The sequence below is a fragment of the Protopterus annectens genome, chromosome 14.part0 (assembly GCF_019279795.1).
Source record: "Protopterus annectens isolate FY-2018-M chromosome 14.part0, PAN1.0, whole genome shotgun sequence".
Classification (NCBI taxonomy): domain Eukaryota; kingdom Metazoa; phylum Chordata; order Ceratodontiformes; family Protopteridae; genus Protopterus; species Protopterus annectens.
This window is the reverse complement of record NC_056748.1, coordinates 432,483,476-432,497,820: the sequence shown is the minus strand read 5'-3', so window position 1 is coordinate 432,497,820 and position 14,345 is coordinate 432,483,476. Positions and strand designations below refer to the sequence as shown.

Sequence of the window (14,345 nt, the reverse complement as noted above, 5' to 3'; positions counted from 1 at the left end):
CCAAGGCCCTGGAATCTCTGTCAGAGGGGGTAGGGTTTTTGGCAGTACTAGCCTTAATGCCTTTAGGTCCTTGGGAAATGGTCTCTGGGTCCGCAGCAGAAATTCTTGAAGAGGAACTTGTGGGAGTCAGGCACTCTAATACCGGTCAGGTTTCCTGAGAGCTGGAGGTAAAGTGTCTGGAGCCAGGCTAGATTCCAAGAAGGCATCATCTACAATGTCCAGGACAAGAGGAATAGTTGAAGGCCTGTGTTGAGGGAGGAGTAAGAATTCCCTAAGCCTCTTTTTTGGAGTCAGAGTAATCCTGGCTGTCCCAGCGGAAATGCTCCCTAAGAGTGTGCAAGGTTTCACCAAAAGAAAATCTTCTGGAGGGGAAGCAGAGACAATGGAGCCCTCTGCTTCAGAATCCTCATAGGTAGATAAGGGCAAATACTGGTAATGAGAAGAAACAGAAATTTCAGAATCCTGATCAGAAGAATCAGAAGGAAAATCAGTTCTAGGCCTCTTAGACGGTGAAGGCTGGCTTCCCCTAATTAAAGTAATAAAGTCTTCAGCCATTCTTATCATTTGTTTTTTAGGCATATGGGCCTGACCATGCGGTTTGGACGTCAGTTTTCTAGGCGTGGGTCGAGTTTTAGGCCTTGAAGAAGAAGATGGCGTCGGTTTGAAATGCAAGTCAGTAGGCCTGAATACACCCTCAGAAGCCGATGCCTGCACAGCGGCTCTGGACCCATCCAAGGTAGAGACATCTGCAGGTTCCATGGTCAAAGAAGCATCTCGCGGCATACCGGACTCCGAATGGGTCTCAGTAGAGGCCTGCGAATCTGAAGTAGCGGGTATAGTACAGCTTTGTACCTACCATAAATGTAGATGTTCGAGTGTTCACACTGCTGCAGTCATCACACTTGGGTTATCCTGCCGTCAGGCGGTCCCGCAGTCGGCCAGAGTTCCAAAGTCTTGGTCCGGCGTCGGTTGCTGTCGCTTCTTCCCCGACGTCAGTGCAACAGGGGTATATAATATGCATCCGACGCCATTTTCTTCAGTTTTTCTTGCCCAAGATGTCAGGTGCCCCCAAGTGGGTAGGCAATACATATTGCTAAACAAAAATATACATATAAAATAAAAACAATACCTTCAGTTACCAGCAAACACACCCCAAAGGTTGTATAGGATAGAAGGGTATAGGTAAGTCCAGCTAGTTCAGAGGGGATGGAGGGAGGGTAACCTGGACTGCAGCAGTGTGAACACTCGAACATCTACATTTATGGTAGGTACAAAACTGTACTATGTTCATCGTGTTACACTGCTGCAGTCATCACACTTGGGTTGAATCCCAAAGCTAAGTTTGGGTGGCTGGTCTATAAAGAGTTAGGATTGGCTAAGAGGCCCTGCAGAACTGCAGTGGCAAATCCTGCTCTTGATTTAGAGTAAAGAGGCAGGTGGTAATGCTTGGTGAAGGTGTGCACTAAACTCCAAGTTGCAGCCTCCAAAATTTCCTTGGTAGGTACTTCTCTGAGAAAGGCTGTTGAAGTGGCTGTTGCCCTGGTGGAATGAGGCCTAATGTTATTAGGGACTGATTTTCCATGCTGTGTGTAGCAGTACCGAATACAGTGTCATATCCATTTGGATATAGTCTGCTTTGAGATAGCCTTGCCTTGTGATCCTGCAGCATATGCTACAAACAGTTGATCAGTTTTCCTGAAAGCTTTTGTTTTGTCCAAGTAGAAGTGTAGCTGCCTGTGTATGTCCAAAGAATGCAGAAGTTTCTCCCCTTTATTTTGGGGTTTTGGATAAAAAGTAGGCAAATGGATGGTTTGGTTAAGAGCCACACTAGATACCACCTCTGGCATGAAGGTAGGGTTTGTCCTTAAAGATACCCTGTCCTGATGAAAAATTATAAAAGGTTCCACTGCCATTAATGCCTGTAGCTCTGAGACTCTTTGTGCTGAAGTTACTGCCAGGAGCAGAGCTGTTTTCCATGATAAAAATTTTAGATCGGCTGTATTGGCTGGCTCAAAAGGCGGTAGGGTCAGTTTTTCCAAAACAAAATTGAGGTCCCAAGTTGGTGTTGGTGCTCTCCGGTACGGTCTTATGTTTTTAGCCCCTCTGAGGTACTGCTTTAGCAAGGGATGAGAGAATAAAGGAGGATCCGTGTTGTAATGTGCAGAAATGGCAGAGGCGTGAAACTTAACTGATGAAAAGGATAGGCCTCTGTCCAGCATCTCAGTTAAGTATTGTAAAATCTAAGGAATGTTTGGAACAAGAGGATCAAGGCTGTGAGCCTGGTTCCAGGCGCAGAATCTCTTCCATTTTTCTGAGTAAGCTTTCCTGGTGCTAGGCCTCCTGGCCTCCAAAATGACATCCATAACAGCTTTAAAGAGACGTGTTGCCTGTTTGACTAAAGTATCTGCCATGCAGCCAGGTTTAGGGTTTTGAGCTGACCGTGCAGGATCTGATTGCTTTGTTGAGCCAGAAGGTGTGGAATTTGGGGCAAAATCCATGGTGGGCCCTGAGCCAAGTTCCTTAAGATAGGGTACCAGTGCTGGCGTGGCCAGTCTGGAGCAATCAGGATCATCTGTGGTTTTTCTTGTCTGGCTTTTAGGAGTACCTTTGAAAGAAGAGGCAGTGGTGGGAAGGCATAGACTTTTAGGTTTTTCCAGCTGAACGGAAGAGCATCCACTTTCCATGCTTGTTTGTGTTAAGTCCTTGTGCAGAATTTTTGTAGTTGGCAATTCAGAGGGGAGGCAAAAGGATCTATGTCTGGGCATCCCCATTTTTGTGTTATCATGCTGAAGATTTGTGGATTCAATTTCCATTCGTGAAGGTCCATGATATTTCTGCTTAGGTTGTCTGCCAGATTATTTTTCTTTCCTGGCAGGAATTGTGCTTGCAGGTGAACTTGGTACATTAGAGCTGTGTTCCACAAGGTCATACCTTGCCTGCATTGGGGATAAGAATGAGTGCCCCCTTGTTTGTTTATGTACCACATTACTGTGGTGTTGTCTGTCTTTACTAATAGTTGTCTTGGATGTAGAAGGTCCTTGAAAGCTGTTAGGGCATTTTGAACAGCCAACATCTCTTTTTGATTGATGTGAAGATGCATCTAGTCTGTGGTCCACTTGCCCTGAATGCATTTTCCTGCCATGTGTACTCCCCAGGCATAATCCAAAGCATCTGTTGTTAGAGTTTGCCTGGCTGTGGGTTGGGTAAAAGGCTGACCCTTGTTTAGGTGACATGCCTGTGCCCACCATCGAAACTTCTGTTGTAGGCAGGGAATTATTTGAATTACTGCTTCTAGACTGTGAGAATGTTGAGTCCAAACACTTTTTAGGTACCACTGTAATTTCCTCATATGCAGTCTGGCATATGGTATTAGTAGTATGCAGGATGCCATGAATCCCAGGGCCTGCAGAATTTTTCTTGCAGGGAGATGGGACATTTTTGCCAGTAGTTGAAAATATTGAGTTAGTTGCACTTGTTTGTCTGGCGTGAGGTAAGCCGTCTGGGCCGTTGTATTTAAGCTGGCACCCAGGAATGTAATCTGTTGTGAGGGGACTAGTTTTGACTTCTTTTCGTTTACTGTGTACCCTAGAGAAATTAGCAACTTTTTCACAAACGCCAGATGCTGTAGAAGACTGTCCTTTGTCTCTGCTTGAATGAGGCAGTCATCCAGGAATGGATATATTTGAATTCCTTTTTGTCTGCAAAATGCAATTACTGGTACCAGGCACTTTGTGAAGACCCTGGGCGCAGTAGATAAGCCAAAGGGCAGTGCAGAGAATTGGTAGTGCATTGTACCAGCTTTGAATCGGAGGTATCTTCTGCAATTTTGTCTGATAGGGACATGCAGGTATGCCTCTTTGAGGTCCAGAGTAACAAGCCAAGCCTTCTTGCCCAGCATGGGTAGAAGCTGCTGTAATGTCAACATTTTGAATTTTGGAATATCCAGGTAAGTATTCAGAATTGAAAGGTCCAGTATAGGCCTCCAGGCTTTGTCCTTTCTGGGGACCAGGAAGAGCCTTGAGTAAAATCCTTGTTCCTGTTGTGGTACTTTTTGTATAGTTCTCATGTCCATGAGGGCTGAAATTTGTTTTTGTGCCTCTGCCCATTGATTTTGTGGCAGGTCTGGCATTCCTTTTAGCTTTGGTAAAGTATGGAAGTGGAATCTGTAACCTTGAGACACAATATTCAGGACCCATTTGTCTTGGGTGATTGATTGCCAGTTTTGAGAAAAAAGTGCTAGTTTTCCCCCTAAGGGGGCTTCCAGAAGGGACGTGCTTGCCGTACACAAAGGAAAGTCATTGTGACCGTTTCCTGTAAGGTTGAGACTTGTCCTCACCTCCTTTTGGGGTTGAGGTGCCCCACTGTCATCTGTTTGAGGCTTGGGGTTGAGATCTGCCTCTTGGGCGTCTGTATCTGCCTCTCTGTGGCCTGTCTGACACTGGAAAGGACCAATTTTTTTTGTTGGCCAATTTCTGCTAAACCGAGGTGGCTGTACCTGTAACAAATCCTTGACTGTTTGCATCGATTTAGCTTTATCCTCCATTTTCTTTAACACCTCTTCTGTCTTAACACCAAACAAGGTATCATGTTGTAAAGGAGAATCCAATAACTTTGTCTTAACATGATCAGGTAAACTCTGTTCTTTTAACCAAGCATGTCTTTGAATAACAGAACCTGTAACTGCGGCTCTACAAGAGGCCTCTAAAGAATCAAAACCACATTGCAGAGTATGTTTTCCCACCTGTTCAACTGCATGCAATAAATCCTGCATTTCTTTACAATCAGGAGCTTCTGAGCTAGCAAGCATTTTCTGTTTTAACTGAGCCATTAAATATTGTTGGTACTTAAGCATGTGAAACTGGCAATTTAAGGCTCTTACTGCTAAAGTTGCAGTTCCAAAGCTCTGGAATCTCTGTCAGAGGGTACTGGATTTTTTGCAATGGAAGCCTTAACCCCTTTTGGACCCTGGGAAATAGTTTCTGGATCAGCAGAAGGGCTTTTGTAAAGAAACTTGTGAGAGTCAGGGACACTATAATACCTATCTGGCTTGGCTGGAGCAGGGGGCAGAGAGTCAGGAGATAAGCTGGATTCAGAGAACACATCACCCACAATGTCTAGCACAGGCGTAATAGCCAGGGGGCTGTGCTGAGGCAATAAGAGGAAATCCCTGAGCCTTTTCTTGGATTCTGAGTATTCCTGACTTTCCCAATGGAAATGTTCCCTCATGGCATGTAAAGTTTCCCCAAAAGAGTAATCCTCAGGATGAGAAGCTGAAGGGATACATTCCTCAGCATCAGAGTCCTCATAGGGGATAAAGAGTATCCCTGGTCTGAAGAGGAATCAGAGGAAATGGAAACCTGATCAGAGGAGTCATAGTCTGTATCCTGCCTAGGCCTTTTCTCAGGAGGGGGATGGGGACCCCTGATTAGAGTAATGAGGTCTTCGGCCATTTTAAGCATTTATTAGGCATGGAGGACTGTCCAGGAGAACGCTGTACTTGTTTCTTTGTCTTTAATGGTACCTTTGTCTTGGCTGTTGTTTTAATGGTCAGTTTTGAAGGTCTGAAAACACCCTCAGAAGCCGGTGCCTGTTCAGCGGCTCCAGACCCATCTGAGGGATTAGTTTCCATAGGCCCAATGCCTTGAGTTTCCAGAGGCCTAGATGTCTCCACGTGGGAGTATGAAGCGGCCTGTGGCTCTGAGGTAGCGGGTGTCAGGGGCTGCGAAAGCGCCTCACTGAGAACCGGCGACTGGCCTAGAAGAGGTTTCGTCATCGGTTTTGGACCTCGGATGCCTATCTTTATCCTTGTCTTTGCGTTTTTTCGGTATTGAGGTCGTCGGCTGATCCGACGGCATGGTATAATTGAACCTTCGGCCAAAGTAGTGTAAAGCAAAATCAAAACGTCTCTTTATAGTGCGCCTGTTGAATCTAGCACAAAACCGACAACTAGTGGCATTCGTGATCAGGGCCTAGGCATGGAATACAGTAAAAGTGGAAGTCCTTATGAGGTATTTACTTCCCACAAGAAATACAATTATTAACTTTTTCTGACATCGGTCTGATGCAAGTAAAAGGTTTCCCCAATGGGGTACTTAGCTTTATTGAAGACTTCGGATCTGAAATTCGACTTCGAAAATCTCAGGAGTCGGCCGACCGGCACTTGCGAACTGCTTCTGCTTCTGGCACTGCACGGCAAGAAAGACTGAAGAAAATGGCGTCGGATACATATTATATACCCCTGGCACACTGACGTCAGGGAAGAAGCGACAGCAACCGACATCGGACCAAGACTTTGGAACTCTGGCCGACTGCGGGACCGCCTGACGGCAGGATAACCCAAATGTGATGACTGGGCAGTGTAACACGATGAACATCAGGGGCTGCGAAAGCGACTCACTGAGTACCGGCGAACTGGCGACTAGCTTAACGGAAGCATAGTCGGCAGCTTTGGACCTATGCGATCCATCTCTGTCTTTATCTTTACGTTTTTTCGGAATGTTGGTAGTTGGATGGCTTACCAAAGCCATTTCCTGGATAGTTAAACAGAGTATCAAAATAATTTCCTGCAAAAATAAACAGACGATGAATAGTTCGGGGGTTGAATAAGGCACAGAACAGACAGCGAGGGCCTAAGCAAAGAATGCAGTACGAATGAAAATCTTCATGAGGTATTTGCTTTCCACAGGTAATATAATTGTTAACTTTTACTGACATCGGTTAAGAGCAAGAAAAAGGAACCCCAAAGGGGTACTTAGCTTTTTTAAAGACTTCGGTTCTGAAACTCGAAAACGAAAATTTCAGGAGTCGGCCGACTTGCGAACTGCTTCTGCTTTGGGCACTGTGCGGCAAGAAAGACTGATGTAATGGAGTTGGCTGCATGTTTTATACCCCTGACGTCACGGAAGAGGAGACAGCATCCGACGCAGGGATCCAAGACTTTGATATTCAGGCCAGCTGAGGGCTACCTGCAGGCAGATAACCCAAATGTAATGACTGCAACAGTGAAACACGAAGAACATCTAAAACTGCAGTCAGTATAACTGTGAATGGAAGCACTGCTTACAAGATTCTGCTGTTTTGAGTTATTCTGGGCACAGCACCATCAACCAATGAATTTTACTGCACATGCTTAGTCAAGTCCAATGGCACTTCTTCCCATGGCACTTGAGACTTTATTCTTCCTACGCTGAAAATTATCATTTTGCAATGCAACATCATTATTATTAAAATGAAATGTTGGGAGAAGCAAAAATGGCAGTGGTAATTATATATTTTTCTTGTTCTCAGAAATCTGCCAGATAAAAAAATACCATTAAACCAGTGGTAAAAAGTTAAATACTACAACTCTTCCTTGGATAACTAAGTACATTTAGCATAGGCCGCCTACTGTAAATGGCATTACTACAGTTCGCTAAAAAAGAAAACTGCTGTAAGGGTCTTGTTGATACCTTAGATTAGGGAAACCACACTTGAGGAGTTTCCTATGCAATCTTTATTTTCTCTCTAACTACAATTAGCTAGGTTTAGGCTCGTCTTGCTTCATGCCACACAGAACCCCATTTTACATCTTCCTTCTGCTTTTCAGTTATTTTAAAAACAAGCATTTCAAAAAGTAGATAGCAGAGAAAAAAAGAAATGTAAGAAGCAGATGCATGAAAAGACATGTCAGTGCAGTCCTTAAATATCAGGAATACTGGCCAAGTATGTACAAAAATCTCTCTCTGTATATACATTACACACACACATATATATTTTTATATATATATATATATATATATATATATATATATATATATATATATATATATATATATATATATATATATATATATACGCATTTATAAACAAACACACACATATATCCCATTACACCACCCAGTAAGTCTTTTCACTTACACAATATAATGAACTGTGGTTCACAGGAAATAAAAGTACAAAAAGATAACTGGGGAATTCTACTGAGCCAAGAAGAGCCCATTTTCAGCAGAGGCCCGGGGAGAAAAGCTCCAATGACAATCACAATACACATTAAGCAATGCAAACATTTTCAGGGGGCCGAGAATACAGCATACAACACTGGAGTTAAAATAATAAACTCATGCAAAGAAAGCTCCAATGACAATCAGAGAGACACAAAGAAATACAATCAATTTCAGAAAGCTGAGAATACTGTATAATATACTGGAGGTATAACAAACCTATGCAAAGAAACACAGAGGGAAGTTTTGTAGATACAAAGTTAGATACAAGTAGCTATAATAGAATATATAATAGAATCTAAATAGGATTAGGTAAGGTGCAACAGGAGACTGTCCAGTATGGGTTTAGTATAGTGTAGGAGTAGGCAAGTGTAGGTATTAGAAGTAGGTGTAGCAGAGGATGGAGAAGAGAATGACTGGAGGGGGATTATGCTGGAGTGTGGCATGGGCATGTCCAATTAGAAGACAACTGTGAGAGCAAGAGGGATTTGAAATTGGTTTGGTTTGGTGTATTGCAAAAGGAGGGAGGGAGAGAGTTTCATAGTTTCGATATTGAGCAGGATAGCAGGAGGTGGCCAGGAGAACATGAGGGTTTGAGGACTTGTAGGAGGTTTTGTTTATCTGATCTGAGTGGGTGGGAATGTAGGAGAGGGGCAGCTGGAGGGTTTGAAGATGAGCATGTGGGCCATGGTAAGTTTAAGGAAATTCAGATAGTTGGGTAGTTTGAGCCACTGCAGAGCATGGAGAGAGTGGCAGTGGTTGGATGAGTTTTCTGAACTGGTAGCAAATTTGCAGGATTTGAGTTTGGATTGTAGACCAAGTTGGAGATTGATTAGCAGTGGAGCACCGTACAAAAGAGAGGGAAGAAGGTAGGAGAAGGCTAGGTTTTTTCTGGTGGAAGGGGTGAGACAGTGACTGTGCCTGTACAGGAGTCCTAGCTTTTGGTGTTTTTTTTTTTTATGGTGGTTTTGATATGGTTGTCAAACTTTAGATATTCATCAGTGATGACAACAAGCAGTATAGTATTTGATACAATTTTGATGAGGATGTTATTCTGGCTGAGTATACAGAAAGAGTTTTTGTCGATAGGGGAGTTTCAAGAGGGAGAAAAAATCAGCTGTTTAGTTTTATTAGTGATCAGGGCAAGGTGATTAACTTGCACCTAGGTTTCTGTTTTAGAGAAGGCTGAATGAGTTTTTTTGGAGTACTTTGGTGGGGGAGTATGCTGAGCAGATGATTGTTGAATCATATGCATACTGGATTACTGAAGAATCAGGGATGGTACTATGATAATTATTGATGAATATACAGAAGAGTAAAGAACCTAGGACAGAACCTTGGTGCACCCCAATGAGGGTGTGCAGGAAAGGAGAGGTTGAGGACTTCCATCGTATGGCTTGTCATTTGGAAAGGTAGCTAGAGAACTGGGCTATGGTTGAAGTAGATAGGCTGAGAGATGAGAGTTGGGATAGGAGTAAGGGGTGGGAGATGGTATCAAAGGATTTGGCTAGGTCTAGGAACAGTGTATATATGAGTTGTCCAGAGTCGTGTGCTTGGTTAATGGTCTCAAGAAAGGAAAGGAGAGCAGTCATGGTACTGTGGCCAGGGGTGAAGCCATGTTGAGTGGGGGTGAGAAGGTTGTTTTGTGTTAGATATGACATCAGTTGCGAATGAACGCAATTTTCCAGGGTTTTAGAAAGAGGGGAAAGAATGGCAACAGGCCTGAAATTCGTGGTGTCAGGGTTTTTCCCTCCCTTATGAAGTGGGATGATGTCTGCCTGTTGCCAGATAAAAGGGACATATGCTTCTTGGATGGATCTGTTTATTAAGATGGAAATGGGAAAGGCAATACTGTCGCAGCAGATGGTTTGAGGAAGGCTGATGGTAGATTATCAGGTGCGTTGCAGCAAGGTTTAAGTTGGAGGAGTAGTTTTTTTTACAGTATTTGTGGGGATGGGTTTTAGGTTGAAGGGGGAAAGAAGGAGGTATGTGGTTGGAGGGAGGGGGGGGGGGGTGGGATTGGGAAGGGGGGTGAGAGAAACAGGAGGACAACTCCGTTATACAATCAACAAAGGAAGAGTTGAATTGGGTGGCAGTTTCAAGATCAGCAAGGTTGGGGTTAGGACAGGGGTTATTCTTTATTAACTTGGTAGAGGAGGGAGGAAATTGTGTCCCAGAATTTTTTAGGATTGGTTGAGTGTTTGGATGGAAGTTCAGAGTAGTATGCTTTACCGTCTCTAGTTATTAGTTGTTTTTACGGAGTTACAGAGTCATTTGAATTCAAGTAAGGAGTTATGTTGCTTGCTTTTTTGGTATTTTTTTCCATATTTTGTCTCTATGGAGCATGGTGAGCTTAGTTTCTTTTGATAGCCAAGGGGAGGCTTTGGCCTTGATACGTTTAGTTCTTAGGGGGGACATGATGGTTGATCAGGTTTAAGAAAGTATCATTTTAGTAGGTGATGGCACTGTCGAGGGGCAGGCTTCTTAGGGGGTCCAGTCAGTAAGCTTTAGACATTTGGAAAAAGTTTATGGGTTGAAATAGGAGAGGTTTCGAGTATATATGTAGTGGTGATGTTTCTGAAGAGGAGAGGGGTGACGGTCAGTGAAGGCATGCAGATGGTCGGTGAGAGGGTCTGGAAGGATTCCAGAATTAGAGATAAGGTTGGGGTGGGATGCTAAGATCCAGTCAATGACGGTGCCAGAGTCCCCATCTTTGTTTGGGCTGGTAGGACAGTTTATAAGTTGGGTGAACTTGAAGAGGTTGATGTGTGAGAGGGAGCTTGAGAGTTTATTGTGTTTGTGTCACCTAGGATATATATTTCATTTTTAATGTTAGAGGAAAACCAGGAGGGGATATTTTCTAGTACTGGGATATTATGACCTGGGGGCATATAGAGGGCAGCTACGCATATGGATTTGTAGTTGTTGATTTTAAGCAGACTTATGGTTACTTGAGCATTGGCAAAGTTTAGGATATGATTGGTGTACATGGTTATGGTATAGGAGGAGGAATAGATAACAGCCACACCTCCACCTTTCCTGCCAAGTCTGTCATTGCAGATCATTTGGTAGCCTGCAGGAAGAATTTGTCCTTTATGTGTTTAAGCCACGTATCTGAAATGCCTATTATGTCAGGGTGGTTGTGGAAAAGCTAGGCATGGAAGTTAGGGATTTTTTTTCCTGAGGCTTTGGGCACTGAATGTAGTGAGGCAGATCATTTTGGGAGTTTGTGTGTGTGTGTGTGGGGGCTTACTGGTTTGTGTTGTGGTAGTGGGCCCGGGGTTGGGATGAATGTCACCGGAGAGTGCAAGGGATATTTGGTGGAGGATGACTTGAAGGTAGTTTAGTGTAGAAAGAGAGTTTGAGCAGCAGAAGGGGGTGGATTTGTTGGAATGGGGTTGAGGGGATGTGTTTTCTGAGGGTGGGAAGGGTAGTATTTTGTATTTAAATAAGAGGGTTGGGTTACAAGAGTAGAGTTCATGTGTTATGGAGGTCAAGGGTGGTGTGGAAGTAAGTTGGAAAGAGGCTGTGGAATATGAAGGAGAGGTATGGCTAGGGTTAGGGAGTTGTGTAAGATAAGTAAGACAAATGAGGGAGGTTAGCAGGGTTGTTAGGTGTAGAAGATGTGATGAGGTAGGGGGCATTGTTTATGTTGAGCGGAGGGTTATGAGTAAAATGTGTGTGGTGGGTGGGGTGTAGTGTTAATTGGTTGACAGAAGATGAGGGGAGGAGTAAGGATTGAAATAAATGTGCAGGTAGTGGGGGTGGGTGGGAAATAGGGGCAGGGGAGTGGAGTGAGCCCGGAGGGTGAACAGAGTGGGTCAGAGCCCCAGCAGAGGTAAGCAAATAACTATCAGTGATATTGCTTAAAACAATGCAGATAGTAGCTTTGTTAATGTTTGGGAGAATAGTGTATCTTTATCTGGTGTTAATAGAATACTTGCAGTCCGTTACAGCCTCTAGCAACAGTTTAGATGTAACGGGTTAATGGCTTGAATGCCAGGCTATTACCTTAGGGGAGAGGTGCTGCCTGATTCCTTCTGGAATGGAAGGAAGCAGCAGAGCAGTGTGTTTACACTTGGCGCAAAACTCACAGTTAGGGGCAGCAACTTGCATATGAAATGCAATAGAGCTTATGTAAATCAGGAAAACTGTGCTGTAAAAATGCTCTGTCGGTGCATTTACACTTGGTGCCTAAACACACAGTTATGGCCAGCAACATTTTATATGGACTGCATTGGGGGAAAAAGAAAAAAAAGAGAAACTAAGCCTTCCTGTTTTAACAGTGGATATAGTCTAGGCTGCAAGAACTAACAGGGTATAACAGCACCCTGCCAGCATACTGCTACGGATGGCTATCAATATAGGAAAATAAGTTTACGGCACATGCGGTGCAGTTATTAGCAGTTACTTGTAGGGAAATTAGCTATAATAAACAGGTACAAAGTAGTAACAGCTACTTGCTGGAGTGCACAATGGATTACATGTCTTACGGTTTAACAGCAGCTTTATATGAAATACACATACAGATCACTCGGTCACACTTCCTCACTGTCAAAACCCTGGAAGCTGCCAGATATAAACAAGGTAATATGACACCTCAAAACAAGTGGATGGATTGCCCCAACAACGTCAGTTTTGCCCATGCCAACTCCATGAGTATACAGAAGTGGTGAAGGGAATAAACTTCCCAAAAGTGTGCACAGTGGTATCAAGCAATTCATCTGTTTCATTCAAACACAAAAAAGTCATTTTTAAGTCACATAGGCACACAGGCAAATACACGTTACACCACACCTCCAAGTTATGCAATGTTACAATGCAAATGCAACACTTTTTTAAACATCTGATACTTGACTTATCTATAATTACTAAACATGCTTTTTTCAATGTTCTATTATCCACTTAGCCTGGGAACATAAAAAAAATCCCATTACCACTAATATACACCGTTGCCAGCTCTACTGGCATACAGACATAAAAACCTGACTATGACCCAGACATCGTGCATTTGAGTAGCAGCTCATTTGCCTGTTGAAGACTTCAAGGGGAGAAAAATAGTGTGGCTTAGCTGGTTCCGTTCTCATGGGAGGGTGGCAATGCATGCCTACAGCAAACAGTTCTATGGCTGAATCCCTGCTGAACACTGGAATTCATATGGGAGCACTAACTTCAAAGAAGGTAGGACTGCCTTGAGGGCTTCTGACACACCCTTGCTGACTGCCCACAGCACACCAAACCCTGGGTGTGTTCCCAGGCATTCAGAGTGGTGATGAACCTGCAAAAAGCAAAGATCTATTAGTAATGGCAGTTTAAGTGACAGGTCCTCCTAGTTGACTCTCAACTTGGTGATGAGAAACGAATGGACCAATAAACGGAGAAAAGGTCTGATTGATTGATTTGCAGTGGGGGCAAAAGGTAAAAAACACAACATACTAAGCTATTTTGTAGAGCAGGCTTCTATACTACCCGCACCTACAAAAGGGGTCATTTGAAATAAAAATAATTTCATCATAAATTCACCTCTCAAAGTTCTTAGGATCAAAGGAATTTACTAAGCTATCGACCAGGAAGTCATTTCAAGCCTAGCTTATCTACCAGGAGGTCATTTCAAGCCTGGCTGTTTCACACCAATGTAACCCCATACATACTCTAGTCAATACCAAGGACTGTATTTATCAATGGCTGCCCATGTCCAGGAGGGTTGTGGACACTATCCCCGGTAAGAATTTACAGTGCCCCATCCACTCGTCCAAGTTCCTTTTGAACAGTGTCATGGAGGTGCTCTGCTTCACATGAATCAGCAGCCTATTCCAAAGATGTGGCAGTCAGTGGGAGATAAATCTTCCCCTCCAGCACGTCCTATTCAAGTCGCAGGCCATATTTAGGCCCCTGGAATAGGTAGTTCTAGTCCCGTTTGATTTATGGATGTGCAGCAAATTCATTAGATTTGGACTGGAGACTGCTCTGTTAACCAGACATAAGTCTCCCCTAAGAAGTACAGTGACAGGGACTTTAGTCAGTCTGTGTAAGGCACGTACTGGAGTCCCTTGATCTTCTTATTTAGAAACCGCTGAGGTCTCTCCAATTGCTGCAGGTGCTTTGTACGGTACATGCCACAAGGGGCGTTATACTCAATTATGGGCCCGCTTAGTGGATAAGCAGACAGGGGTTAAAACCGCCTTTGCTCTAAAGGCAATGGCTTTGCTAATCAAGTATGCTATGTAGAAAGCCTTTCTTACTACAGCAGACACATGGTGGTCAAAGTTAAGGTTACAGTCTACTTGTGATCCCAGATCTCTTAGCACTTTGTAGGTACATAAAGTATTGTTGTTAATTTAATAGTGTGAAGGGACATTGTTTTTT

At 43.6% G+C, this 14,345-nt stretch overlaps 1 protein-coding gene across 1 annotated transcript in view; it reads right to left on the bottom strand.

Moving 5' to 3' along the window:
* The window catches only part of SEC24C (SEC24 homolog C, COPII coat complex component), a 2,546,747-nt gene that overhangs the window by 122,635 nt on the left and 2,409,767 nt on the right, over positions 1 to 14,345 (bottom strand). The window lies entirely within an intron of this gene.